This window comes from Pteropus vampyrus, unplaced genomic scaffold (genome assembly GCF_000151845.1).
Source record: "Pteropus vampyrus isolate Shadow unplaced genomic scaffold, Pvam_2.0 Scaffold50, whole genome shotgun sequence".
In the NCBI taxonomy this organism is placed as follows: Eukaryota; Metazoa; Chordata; class Mammalia; order Chiroptera; family Pteropodidae; genus Pteropus; species Pteropus vampyrus.
In genome coordinates this window covers 2,389,658-2,398,200 of record NW_011888831.1, presented here as the reverse complement: position 1 = coordinate 2,398,200, position 8,543 = coordinate 2,389,658, and the positions used below count along the sequence as shown (strand labels likewise).

Sequence of the window (8,543 nt, the reverse complement as noted above, 5' to 3'; positions counted from 1 at the left end):
AAATGGGGAGTGACTGCTCGTGAGCATAGGGATTCTTTTTGTGGTAATGGAATGTTTTAAAGTTGGTTGTGGTAATGGTTGTGATGCAGGACAGGGCAAATTCTCCCGAGTAGGGGGAGACCAAACCTTGCACGGAGAGAAGAGGGTCCTTTGGTGGAGAGTGTGGAAAACATTCAACACACGCGCCAAAGTTAGAGTCAAGGGGAAACTTTATTGGAAAAGGGATAATACTCCACAGATGTGTGGTCTCCTCTCAGAATGAGAGTGAGAGACTCAGAGGTACAGAGACAGAGTAAAGGTACTGGGGGTTGGAGAGAAAGAGACTGAGGGGAACCCTAGTGTTCGGGGAATTCAGTTTATATATCATTCTTTAGTTCGGGTGAGTTAGTTTAAAGAGTATGCAGCGTGAAAGGTAAGAATAGGTAGTGTGAAAGGCCTGCTGGCAGTTCCCAACCTTTAATTCATAGGTTCCCCATGGTTTTAGTCATAGAGAATAAACAATTTTATTGTGTAGGGCAGCCACTTAAAGACTGTTTTTCCTGTTTCCTCTTCACAGGTGTGGGAAATGGGTTGTTAGCAATCCCAGCAGAAATCTTCCTTTGTTCTGCAGGTGTCCTTGTGGCCTGGCTGCAGGGCTCATCAGCATATTGCAGAATCTGAATGTAGCTTGATTTAATATTTAAGTTCTCTTGCCTCCTCCCTGCATTAGTTTCACAACTGAAAATACTGAAAACCATTGAATCGTACAATTTCAATGGGTGAATTGTAAGGTATGTAAATTATATCTCAATAAAGTTAATACATATATATGTTTATATATATGTATGTATATATGTACATATATATCTGTATGTATGTAAATTCATCGTTATTTTGTGCTGCGTTTTTATTTGAGGTCTACTCCCCACAAGAGGCCCAGCCTGGGCTATGGCCCTTGCTTGCCCTTGGGTGTTTGACAAGGACCAGGAGGCTCTGTTCTCAAGTCTTTCATTAGCCCTGGGTCTGAATATGCCCTTGAAAGATGCTCCCATTCTCTTTTGGGGCTGGGGGGAATCAGAACAAGGAAGAGGGTTCTGGTGAGAGGTATAACCCACCCAATCTCACCATTTTGACAACTTCGATATACACAGTAAAATTCATTCTTACTGAAGATTTGGCTTTGGGCACTTGTCATCTTGAAACCCCAGGCATTTCTCTTTCTCTCTAGCTCTCCCTCTCTTCTTTCTTTCTCAGAACCCAAACTAATCCCTCATTTGGACTTATGCATAGCCGTTCTTGAGCATATTTTGTGTATATTTTATCTGAAGGAAGAAAATGGAGACATTGGACAAATTGGTGCTTTTCTCTGTGTCTCTTCTGTTGAATAGATGCCTGAGACCCCAAGTGGCTTGTCAGGCTTTCCTCTACAGCAAGGGCTGGTAAAATGTGGCTGCTGGCAGGCCTAGCTGTTGACCTACTTTTGTTGATCTCTGAGCTAATAATGGTTTTAACATTTTTTAAGAAAAATACGTTTTCTTAACAAACAATATGTTTGTTTAGAAAAATACATCCCCCCTTCTTCTTCAGGAGCTCCCTAACCTTCACCAAGGAGTTCTCTGAAATGTGATTGTTTCTACCTTGTCGCAGCTTTAATGATAATGCTCCACTATCAGAGGTGACTTCTGGTTGAATGTGTGGATACTGGAAGTATACCCAGGGAAGGACATGTCCCTGCCCCCAGGGAAGGGCCCCCGAGAACAGAATAGGAAAGAAAAAGTGCCCCTCTCATAACGATTCCGCCACAAGGGAAGGGTCTGACCTAGAAGAACCTGGGCAATGAGTCTAATGGACAGATGGGAAGACTGAAGCCCAGGAAAAACTTAGGGTCCAGCTCTAGGTCCTCTGCCTGGCTGGCTGAGTCACTTGAGATCCCCTCACTTCAGGGTCGCCCTTATAAGGCATATGCTGACTCCAAATGTCTTTGGAGACCCTCTCAGTGGTGAGCTGACCAGTTAGACGCTTGGGCCTTGCCATGGAATTGTCGTGTAGCAGAGAGGGTTCTCGCCTTTGTCTTTGGCGACACCTGGTGGTCATTGATTGTCATAGCTCTGACTCACCTTAAAGGTGGATTGATCCTCAGAAGCAAAGAGCTTATCAGGTCACATAACTTCATTTCCTAAAGAAGATTGAGAATAACACTGACCTGCTGGAAGTCACACAGCAATTCATTCTTTTCTTTATTAAAATGTGAATGAACATGGCCTGAGTGCCAGGGACCATGGCGCTGGTGATACAACAGCTACTGAAACAGACGTCTAGCGGGGGAGAAGAAAAAGAAACAAACAAGAAAACTATTAGACAATTGATAACAGCCATGCAGAGCATTAAACTATGGAGCTAGGACAGAGAGTGATTGGGTGACTTCTTTAAACTGATTGGTCAGGGGATAGCATCTTGGAGGTTGTGACATTTAGCCGATGGTGCAAAGATCTCAGAGAGCAGCATTCCAGGCAGAAGATTGTTTAAGTCCCTGAAATGGAGATGAGCTTTCGTGTCTGAGGAAAAAGCAGTGTGGCTGTAACAGAGTGAGCAAGGGGGAGGGCGATGAGAGATGCAAGGCCAAGACAGCAGGTCAGACTTGGGCCTGAGGGATTTGCTTTTATTCTATGTGTGGTGCAACGCCTTTGGAAAGTCTCCCCCAAACCCCCAGAGAGTTTTAAACCGGGGATTGACTTTATCTGATGTCCATTTTACAAAGATCACTCTGCTGTGTGGCTCATGGACCGAGGGGGCAGTGGAGCAAGCAGAGGGGCCAGTCAGCATCCCACTGTAGTGGTTCAAGAGAGGACAGTGGAGGCCTGGACTAGACTGGCAGTGATGGAGATTGGGGAAAAAAAGAATGGAAATGTCTTACAGAAGCAGAGTCAGCAGGATTTCCTGAAGGACAGGATGTGGAGGGCAAAGGAAGGAAAAGACTCATTCAGTTTTGACTTGAGTATCTGGTTGGATGACCGCACCTTAACGGGTGTGAGAAGTCTCAGGGAGGAGGAATTTGAGAGGAGAAAACAAGAATTCTGTTTAAGCCACGGTGGACACGCAGGTAGGAATGCCAAAGAGGTGGTAGGAAATGTGCTTGTGAGGCCCTGAGGATAGGTCAAGACAGAGGATTTGCATATTCAGATTTGGGAGTCATAGAGATGAAGTTTAGCCCCATGGCACTGCCTGAGAGAGAGGATGGAGAGAGGGCTGAGGGTGGAGCTCCAGAGTCTGCTTATACAGCAGGCAGCAGAGGATGAAAACCTAGCTACGGGAGAGGCGTGGACAAGGCAAGAGGAAAACCGGAAGAGCATGAAGGTCACAGAGCCTGGGAGAAGAGTGTTTAAAGAGGGTGGAGTCAGCTGGATCCCCAGTTGCTGAGAGGCCTAGAGCATTAAGATAGAAGTGACCATTTGGTCTGGCTCTCAGGAGGCCGTTTAGTGACTTTGATCTGCTGAGATCCTGAGCAGTCTCAGTTGAGAGGTAAGGACTCACTGGAGGGCAGCGGGGTAAGAATTCAAGACGAGGAAAGGAGATAGTGAGAAGAGCCAGTGATTTTGAGGTGATGCTATGAAGGGAAGCAGAGAAAAGCCTGGTGATTAGACACGAAGTAGGGAAACTTTTGTAAAAAGATAGGTGATGATTCTATGCTTCAGGAATGGTCTAATGGAGGGGGGAGATTGATGAAGCTGATAAGTATAGGCAACAAAGTCACTACAAAGGAGAGAGAAGGTGAGACCCAGACTGAGTGAGGGGCGGCCATTGATCGGGAGCCAGGCCTCTTCCTTCACAGAAGCTCTGGGAAGAAGGGTGGTAGACTGAGTGGTAAGAAGATGAGGGATTACTTTTTTATTTGCTGCTCTTTCCCCAATCCTTCATTATTTATGAAAAAAGGGCGTTCATTGAGAGTGAAGGGGGCACAGAGTATGGGGACCTGAGGAGGTGATGTGATATAGTCATTTTGGGAGGTGGGATAAACAACATTTCAGGGCTATAGGAGGCTTTCTGGGCACTGCCCACTGGCCACTGGAGACACATGGGGTGAATTTTAAACAAGTTTCTTGGCATGGTACATGTTCTGTTGTTTTTTTGCAGTAACATTTAGTTGTCTGGGTGCAGGTATGGACTGTAGGGTTAGGCCAGAGCTGGGGCTTCGGCAGGTCAGTTGAAGGAGGGAGAAGGGCAGAAGGAGTTAAGGGTCATGTTAGCGAAGGCCCACAAAGTGGAAGCTACTGAAGAGGATATGAAAGCATGGGTGAGTGATGGCTGGTGAACCCGTGTGGGCTCAGGGCAGTGGGGGGCCCCATGGATTGAAGAGGAAGGATAGGAGGGTGTTCCAGAGGGGAGAACAGAGGGAGGGGGAGTTGTGGTTAGAGAGACGGATGCTTTAAGTCACAATTTCAAAACTGGTGCTGATGTTAGTGTGACTACAGGAGTGATGATCAAGATGGAGGAAAAGACTCTTCAAGAAGTGGAAAAACCAGGGGTCTAGGTGATGGAGAGATCATTTGTGTGGACGGTATAGTCACCTGAATGGTGACAGGAACAGAGTGGACAGAAAAGAGGCTGAGTCAGGCAATCAAAGTCTTCAGTGAATGAGGGGACAACCTGGAGGCCCACTGGAGACATGGGCAAAGAGAAATGGGTGTCTGGGTTTGATGCTGTGAGCTTCACAGCAACTGGGGATTTGCAAGACAAGGCAGGAAAGTGGTTTGGGAGTGGCAATGGGGAGCAGGAAGAACGTCCACCAGGATCCAGGGTTCTGAGAAATGAGGAGTAGGAGGGGAAACAAAGCAGCACCATTCTCCTGAAAGTCTGCAAGGAAAGCCAGGTCATCAAGTGATGGTCAGGTTCATTTGGAGCTAAAAGGTATAACGGGATTGTAAAAGGGAAGGACTTAAGAGTAAGGTGGGGGGAATTTTGTACTGCTAAACTCTGGGTCTCAGAGGAATGAAGGATAGGAAATTGGGTCAGATTAGGGTAGGTAGAGAGTAGGATAAGAGGATGATGTTCTAGGGGATGATGGTAACCAGAGGTAGAGGGACAAAGCATGTGAGGAAGAATGGGATGGGTTTTGGTGGTCTTCTATGGGAAAATTGGGAAATTAGTCTCCAAGATGGGCCTCCATGAGCCCTGCCTCCTAGTGTTCATGCCTTTGTGTAGAGCCCTCCCCCAGTGAATCAGGGCTGGTCTGTGTGACCAATGGAATATGGTGGAGGTGATGGTGGGTGATCTACAATACAAGGTCATAAGAGACATCATTGTTTTTGTCTTAGTCTCTTGTATTGCTCACTCCATGGGGAGCTAGTTGCTATGCCCTGAGGACACTCAGCCCTGTAGAAAGGCCCTCGCGAAGAGGAACTGAGACCTCCTACCAACAGCCAACAACACCTTGCCAGCCATGTAAGTGAGCCATTTTGTAAGTGGACCCTCCACTATGTTTTATTTTAAGTTTTATAGTTTTAGCTCTTAAATTTAGACATTTGATCCATTTTGAGTTAGTTTTTGTATATACTATGAGTTAAGGGTCCCACTTCGTTCTTTCGCATGTGGCTGGCTATCCAGTTATCCCAACACTATTTGTTGGAAAGACTATTCTTTCCACATTGCATGTCTTGGTACTATTGCTGAAACTCAGTTGACCGTAGATGTATGACTTTATTTCTGGATTCTCAATTCTATTCCATTGATCTACATGTCCATCCTTGTGGTATAGTACCACACTGTCTCAATTAACGTTGCCTTGTAGTAAGTTTTAAAATTGGGAAGTGCGAGTTCTCCTACTTTGTTCTTCTTTTTCAAGATAGTTTTGGCTCGTCAGGGTCCCTTGGAATTTTATATGGATTTTAGAATCAGCTCGTCAATTTCTACAAAGGGATCAGCTGAGATTCTGATAGGAATTACGTCGACTCTGTAGATTAGTTTGGGAACTATTGCCACCTTAATTAAGTTAAGTCTCTGATCGTGATCATGGGATGTTTATTTATTTATTTAGATATTTTTAAATTTCTTTCAACAAAGTTTTTAATTTTCAAAGTATTTGTTTTGCACTTCTTTTGTTAAATTTATTCCTAGGTATAGTATATTTTTTTATTTTTTGATGCTCTTGTGAAAAGAATGATTTTCTTCATTTCATTTTGGACTTTTTGTTGCAAGTGTATAGAAATACAATTGATTTTATGTATTGATCTTGTATTTTGCAACCTTGCTGAACTCATTTATTAGTTCTAATAGTCTTTTAGTGGCTTCCTTATAGTTTTCCATTTACAAGATCACATCATCTGTGAATAGAGATAGTTTTACTCCTTGCTTTCCAATCTGGTTACCTTTTATTTCTTCTTCTTGCTTAATTGCTCTGACTGGAACCTCCACCAGATTTGGGGGTAATTTGCTAAGCAGCAACAGATAACTAATATAAGCTGCCTGGCATGGGGCTGCAGACACCTCTTTGACATAGAAGAGTCTGGCCAAGAGTGAGGTGGTTATCTTCTCCAGGGTCTGTTCTCTTGCGCAGCTGAGGACCTTGTCTCTCCAGTGGCTGGGTGGTGGGGTAGCCTTATAAGGAGTTGGTAGCCAGGGACTCTTCTCTGGTGGCCTAGGGTTACAGCTGGAGCATGAAACACCTGGAGGCAGAGCTGGGACTAGAACCTGAGCATCACGTTCCCTACCTAGGTCTCCAAATTCTTTCATTGGGAGTGATGACTCAAGCTTGAGTTTTGGCAATGTTCTCTTGTGGCTTTCAGTTATGCTTAGATACATGAAGAAGACAGGTGTTGTCTATTTGTATGAGGGTCTAGGTTGTCCCCTGGAAAATAATTGGCCCTAAATAGTGAGAGAGTCAGGGCCTCGGGCTTGCTGGAGAAAATCTCCCATTCTGGAGGGCAGAGGGATGCCCTGTGCAGCTCCTGCCCACTACTCAGGTCAGGTCGAGCTCTGCTCCCCAGACCCCAGTCTATGCCAAAGGGGGAGGCAGCTGTGCACACTACTCCAGGAATGGCTCCCCTGGGCCCTGAGAGAGGCTGAAAGCCACACAGAAACATGCCCCTATGTGCAGGGAGTGCCTAGGTGCCATATAATTGAGAGAGAATTCTGTGAACACGCAAGACTCCCTCTGCATGGTCCAAAAGAAGTGTGTGGGGTCATATTTTCAAAAGAGGATAGAGTTGCTTCTGGGGGTTGACATTCAGCTGGTGGTTCAAGGCCACAGACTTTCCATCCTAGGGCCTTGTTGAGGCCACAGACTTAACATCCTAGAACCAAGGCCCAGTTTCTCCATAACCTTGTTGAGAAGACTCCAACGCTGGTAAACACTGCTGTGACTTACAGGAAGCCTCAACTGGCCACGTTTTGGCACTATGCCTAGGTTGAGTTGGTTCCTCTGACCCCTGCTGAGATCTCTACAGCTATTCAGAGTTAATAGCTCAAACCTGTAGCTTCAAACAGCTCACAGTTAAGGAAGCTCTGCTGAAAGGTTTGGTGGCCACCGAGGTGTAAATGTGGTTTTATTTTTTACTTAAAAATTTTTTTAAATTAATTTTTTATTTATTTTAATTAGTTTCAGATGTACAGGACATTGGTTAGACATCTATATAGTTCATAAAATGATCTCCCCAATTGCTCCCTCCTCTACTGATCCTCCACCTAGCCAACGTATTAATGCTAATTGCATTCCCTATGCCGTGCTCCCCATCCCCGTGACCATCCATTAGCTACTAATTTGTAGTTCTTTAACCCTTCACACCATTCTTCCAGCCCCCAAGCCCCCCTCCCCTCTGTCTGACACCAAATTGTCCACTATATTTGTTAGTCTGTTTTTGATTAATTTGTTCTTTGTATTCCTTAGATTCCACATGTAAGTGAAATCATACAGTGTTTCTCTGTCTGACTTAAATGTCTTCTAGGTCCATCAAAGCAATATCTTTTTTCATCTCCTTCTTTTTCATATGTAGGGGGTCTTGTTTTCTTATCCTTTCAGCCACTCTATCTTTTGGTTGGAGTACTTGATTCTTTTCCATTTAAGGTACTAATTGATAGGAATGTAGTTGTTACCATTCTTTATTCTTGTTTTTGATACATGTGTTTTTTCTTCTTAAAGAAATCCCTCCAACATTTCCTGTAATACTGGCTTGGTGGTGATAAATTCCTTTAGCTTATTTTTGTCTGAGAAGCTCTTTATCTGTCCTTCAACTCTAAATGATAGCTTTGCTGGATAAATTATTCTTAATTGTAGATCCTGGGTCTTCATCACATCGAATATTTTGTGCCAAGCCCTTCTGTCCTGCATAGTTTCTTTTGAGAAATCAGCTGCCAGTCTTATGGGTATTCCCTTGTAGGTAACTAACTGCTTTTTCTTGCTGCTTTTAAGATTTTCTCTTTGTATTTAACGTTTGGCATTTTAATTATGATATGTCTTGGTGTGGGCCTCTTTGGATCCCTGGTTTTTGGGGTTCTCTGAGCATCCTGGGGTTTTATGTCCATTTCCTTCACCAGGTTAGGGATGTTTTCCATCATTATTTCTTCAAACAGCT

At 44.4% G+C, this 8,543-nt stretch overlaps 1 long non-coding RNA gene across 1 annotated transcript in view; it reads left to right on the top strand.

Moving 5' to 3' along the window:
- Positions 1–3,340: 3,340 nt before the first annotated feature.
- Positions 3,341–8,543, top strand: part of LOC111739389 — a 19,426-nt gene continuing 14,223 nt past the window's right edge. Inside the window, exons 1-2 of the long non-coding RNA XR_002780230.1 lie at positions 3,341–3,498; positions 5,324–5,418. This is a non-coding gene — a long non-coding RNA (uncharacterized LOC111739389). The remainder of the gene's footprint in view (positions 3,499–5,323; positions 5,419–8,543) is intronic.